The sequence below is a fragment of the Pimephales promelas genome, chromosome 21 (assembly GCF_988280905.1).
Source record: "Pimephales promelas chromosome 21, fPimPro1.hap1.1, whole genome shotgun sequence".
NCBI lineage: Eukaryota > Metazoa > Chordata > Actinopteri > Cypriniformes > Leuciscidae > Pimephales > Pimephales promelas.
Genome location: NC_142789.1, coordinates 19,402,911 through 19,408,978, shown reverse-complemented (window position 1 = coordinate 19,408,978; position 6,068 = coordinate 19,402,911).

Below are 6,068 nucleotides of genomic sequence, written 5' to 3'. Positions count from 1 at the left end.
CGTTTAGAGAACATTATTAAAGACATAAATTGATCAAATATTTTAGTAACATTACTAGAAGAATGTTTGTTCATAACTTTGAGACATCCTCGCCAGAATGTTAGTCAAAGTTCTATGAACGTTTCCTGTTAGCTGGGACAATATTAATACTAATATAAATAAAATAATAACTAATAAAATTTTTCCACCATATATGTTTTGATTGTTTGATTGTCTTTATGATCTGATTCCATCATACCTCCCTCTTTATTTTCATTTATATTTCATTCTGAAGCAGATATATTGACATAAATATTTATTTCATTCATGGCAATGTGCATTTTGATATAACAAGTATCAGAAAGTGTCAGAAAGTCCCCAGAAAGTGTTTATCCTGCAATGGTCACACATGTTGTTGTTGGTTCAAATTATACTTTCAGATTCAGATTTGTTCCATGCCTCCTGTTTTGTCCCAGGCCCATGAATTTTAACAGCCCTGTTAAGAAAAATGTATGCATGCAGGGGGTTATGTTTTTTTATTATATTATTTACATGCTGTATTATTTATTAGTGTCATATCCACCATGATTTATAGGCCTATTACAATCTCCAGAACTCATGTAAAATATTTGGTATTTTCATACAAACTCAATATTAAAGTCAGTCACCATCAAATCAAGATTGAGAGTTCTCATGTTATATGAAATAATGCAGCATATATTATGAATGATTTATCCTTGCACGTCATCATTATTATTTTTTAAATCACATGCCCTCAGCTTTAATCAAAATAACTTTCCCTCCCTCTTGCAGCAACATCTCTTCTCTGATGACATGTTTACTGGTGTAAGGGCGAGAAATCCTGTCACTCAGTATTAGATAAAATAAGGACACTGAAGATGGAAGCTGGAAGAATCTGGTGGTTAAATCATGTAGCAAAAAGTTTATGAACACTATTAATTAGTACACCTTTAAACTAAGCTTTTAAAAACTTTGACACCAATATTTTGACAATGAAAAGATTTTGTATGTAAGGTTAGGATCATGATTTTCTAGTTCTTCCAGATTCACACTTGTTATTGTTATCAGCCTTCAAATTTCGTCAGAAATAAAATACATTCTTTGGCAACCAAATCCCGTCCTCTAAGATAAATGACACTGAATCATCTTGAATCGCTTGTTGATGCTGACAGCTTGACATGAGAAGAAAGAAACACAAAAGAGGAGAATTCTGACCTCATAGTTTCATCATGCATGGAATCAAAACAAGATAGAAGTAGGTTAACACTAAATGTGTCATGGTAGTACAGAGATCACAGGAAGCAAACGCGAGTACACTAAATATTTATTAAAGACAGTCCAGACAACAGTACAAGCAGGTGTAGATGGGTGACGCAGGGACTTCAACTGTCAGATCAAGTGAAGTGATAAAGTGAAGCATTGACGCTAAGACGAACAAAATTCACACAATGACTGCGAGGAACAGGAACACAAGGCAGGAACACGGAACCAGAAGACCAACGAGGAGACATCAAACAACGATCTGACAAGGATAATAGAAGAGCGGCGAGTATACTGTATATGGAGTGGTGAGATCAATTGCAGCTGTTGAAGTAATGATGAACAGCTGGAGCGGATCAGGTAATGACATACATACACGCCCCTTACACACATGCACTCATACAACAACATAAACACAAGACTAGAAGAAACTAGTGTATACGTCTACCGTGACAGTACCCCTCCTCCTATGAACGCCTCCTGGCGTTCCCAGACTTCCCTACCAGTCGATTATAATCATAGATAAGGGAGTGATCCGGGATGTCTCTAGCAGGTACCCAACTTCTCTCTTCCGGACAGTAACCTTCCCAGTCCACCAAGTACTGAAATCCGTGTCCCCTCTGCCTAGAGTCCAGAATACGATTGACCAAACATGTGGTCTCCACATCTACGAGTCGCGGTGGAGGAGGAATCTGGGAAGGCGGATTAATTTGAGAATGAAATGCGGGTTTAATTTTTGATTCATGAAACATGGAATAAACCCTCCTGTACACGGGAGGTAACTTGAGGCGGACTGTCACCGGACTAATGATCTTGGTGACAGTAAAGGGGCCAATAAATTTGGGTGCAAGCTTATTAGAGATGGTGCGAAGAGGAATGTTCCAAGTTGAAAGCCACACTTTTTGACCAACAAAGTATATGGGAGGCTTTGACCGGTGGCGATCGGCCTTGGCCTCGGTGCATGCCCCCGTCTGGAGTAGAGTCTTACGGGCTCTAATCCACATGTGGTGACACCTCTGAACAAAGGCGTGAGCAGAGGGAACCGCAACCTTGGATTCCAGACTGGGAAAAATAGGTGGCTGGTAACCTATACTGCACCCAAAGAGAGAGCAACGTGTTGTGTGCGTACTCCACCATAGACAGTTGTTGGCTCCATGAGGAAGGATTCTTGGAAACCAAACATCACAACATTCTCTCCAAATTCTGGTTGGCTCTCTCAGTTGGACCATTGCTCTGGGGATGAAACGCAGATGACAGACTAACCGTTGCCCCCAGTAATCTACATAACTCTCACCAAAATTTGGACAATAACTGGGGTCCCCTGTCGGAAACCACATCTATTGAGAGGCCATGTAACCAGAAGACGTGATCTATGATTGTTACCGCTGTCTCTTTAGCTGAAGTAAGGGAAGTTTATTTGGATAAGGGAATGAAATGGGCCGCCTTTGAGAACCAGTCCACCACAGTCAAAATTACTGTGTCACCCTGAGAAGGTGGGAGTACCAATGTCGTAATTACGTTCGGCTCATACTTAAAATTAAAAATGAAAATGAAAGCTGTAGATAATGTAAGAGCCTCCGTCTACAGTGATTGCGTGTTGTGCACCCGCTACATTATGGCCAAGCATGCATGCTTAAAATAGCATTATGAACAACATGCAATGCGCCACTGACTTTAGACCAGTCTGATAAAAGTCTGATAAAAGATAAAAGTCTGATAAAAGTATGAAGGGTTGCCCTTACTGCTGCATTGCACACTTCCTGGATCAGGGCCCATGAAAGGAGAGATCTAGAGGACGCCATGCATCTGGTTGAATAAGCCTTCATGGCCAAAGGTGAAGGCAAACTGTGCACCTGATAAGCCATAGATATTGCCATCATATTACTCCTGGCCAGCAGGCCCAAAGTTTCCACAGGTCTGGTCCTTGAGCCTTATCCTTCACCCTTGACCAAACCTGTGGAAACTTTGGGCCTCCTGGCAAGGAGTAGTATGATGTTTGCCAGCTCTTTTGACTGGGCCTGAGTAAGCCAGTCGTCAATATGATTTGGCACCCTGATACCCTAAAGCCTCAGCGGAGCTAGAACTGCATCCGTGCATTTGGTGAACGTGCAAGGGGAGACACCTAGGCCGAACGGAATAACCCAATATTGGAATGCTTCGCCCCCCGAAAGCGAACCTCAGGAACTTCCTGTGAGATGGAAGGATGAATATGCGGATGTGTCCCTTCTGTCCCTTAGATCTATCGTGACAAACCAATCCTCAGATTTGATCTGACATACGATCTTGGGAATAATAGTGAGCATCTTGTACCTGAATCTCTTCAGCGGAGGAACACGCTCTATGGCTTTCTTCACCAGCAAAGAGTTTACTTCCTGTTCCAATACCCGACCCTGCACTGGGTCGACTGCAGTCCACACCACCCCGCTAAAATTTCAGTGGGCGGAATCGAAGTGTAGCCTGTAAACCTTATCTATTTTGTGTAGGACCCAAGCAGAAATATTTGGCAGGTCTTGCCATGCTTTGAGTTATTCTACTAAGGGAACCAGCCTCTTGAGACTGATTTCGGGTTTTATTCGAGATTCATTCCCGATCCCCTGAAGTGGCTCTCCAGCAGGTTTTGGTCGAAACAATTTTCAATGTGCGCGAGCGCTGCCTGGACGCAAGCCTGTGGGGCAGACAGAGCAGCGTGCATTCGCTGGAAACCGATGTGTCCCGAAGTGCACTTGAAGGCGGGACACATACATCAATATCCTGAGGGCTCCCCAGAGGGGAGGCTCTTTCGGTTTTATTCTCCACACCCTGAAGCGGAGGACCTGCAGGGAATAACCGGAAACCGTTTCCGATGAGCAGATGCAAACACTGCCTGGTCGAAAACCCTTAGGGCAGACACTGCAGCGTGCAAGCCATATGCAGCCATAAATACAGGATAAGTGAAACTCTGAATGGTAATTTCTTGGCAGTTTGGTTATTAGGGGCGGCAGTGGCTCATGTAGGTTGTCTACAAACCAGAAGGTTGGTGGTTCAATCCCCAGTTCCATCTGACCAAGTGTCGAGGTGTGCATGAGCAAGACACCTAACCCTGGCTGCTCCCGATGAGCTGGATGGTGCCTTGTATGGCTGACACCGCTGTTATGAATGAATGTGTGAATGGGTGAATGTGAGGCAATATTTAAAGCACTTTGGTGGACATTAGGTCTATGAAAGCGCTATATAAATGCAGTCCATTTACCATTCTCATTGATCACTGTCAGCACCCTCAGGAGCACACTATGAATGCCTTGCACCCAAACAGTATTATTTCACAGATCGCATGGTATGTCCTTTTATTGCAAACCCGTAATCTACACGCTTCCTCGGCAAAAGCAAGATTTGAGTCGTTCACAGTAAATTTGGCTTTCATCTCTCGAGAAGAATTTCAGTGGGCGGGAGACTGAAACACCCGAAAATGGCTGTGCGTGTCGAGATATTTCTCAATGAACACACAACACAGTCCTGAGCTGACTGCATGCCTCGCACCCAAACAGAATCTTTATTGCAGAGTAGACCCGGAATCTACGTACTGCCTTGGCTAACGTGAAATCTGAGCCTCGAGATTCTATATTGCACTACAGACCTTTATTTGACGTTCTTATGGGACAAACAACACTAAATAGGACAGACAGTTTGACACAGAGTGCTTGCTGAAGAGCAAAAAGCTAACTCTGTTTTGTGCCGGCATTCACGGAAGCTACAAAGCCACACGTTACGTCATGACACCGCACAACGTAAGGATTAGATTAGTTTCTTCAGATGCGTTACGCTAAGGGCATTCCCCAAAGTGTCGTATACACTTAATCTAGTTTTCAGTGGTTACTAAATAGACATTACAATTTACAGTGAAATCCACCCCAACAGCTCTCAAATATACTGTAAATCATCATTAGGAATATCAATAATCATAGTTGTAAAGCGCTTTGGGTTTACAGTAGTATATAAAAGTGCTATAAAAATGCCTCATTCATATTCATTCATTCATCAAAGTGTACTTTTTCAAAGTTATGTTAAGAAGATAGAATCTTCGCATGCTCTCATTAATTACACTTTGTCATTTGTGTAGCTTTAACTAATATTCCAAAAGGTTTTGTATTTGTAGCTATTTGTCATTTATTTATTTAAATGACAATGACTCATTCAAGAGCACATGAGTCATTCATTTATTACCATGCAACATTTCAAATCATAAAGGTCTCATCAACACTTTAGTTAGACATGCATTATCCGATCAATTCTTAAATCTTTGTAAAGACCTCTGCACACAATTTTGACCCCAAAAACATTTGATACACAACATGGACAATATAATAGTTAGATTATATCACGGCTGAAGTAGCATTTTTTGTCATTAGGTTTGGTTAACATTACTATTTTAGAAATTAAACACCTTCACACTTCCGACCCGATACATAAGTTTGTTTATTTTTCACTCAGCATATTTTTCCTGTTGTTCAGAGTATTGATTGTCTTAGAGTAATTATTTAATTATATAGCTTATTTTATTGCACATTGTCATGTATTCAATGCCAATCACTGTCATTTCCTCTGATACATGTTGCATAATGACTTCAGAAGTGCCCATGGTGATGAGTAAATATTTATGATCTTGGCTCAATCTGACATCAATAGTATTCTTATATATGTCAGTCAATGGCATGAGCTGCACTTTATTTCACTTTATTTTATCAAATTCATACCATACTATAACTTCTACAAATCTGGCTTCACCTAAACATTCTACTAGATTAAAATGTTTTAAAATGAAATGGCTAAAT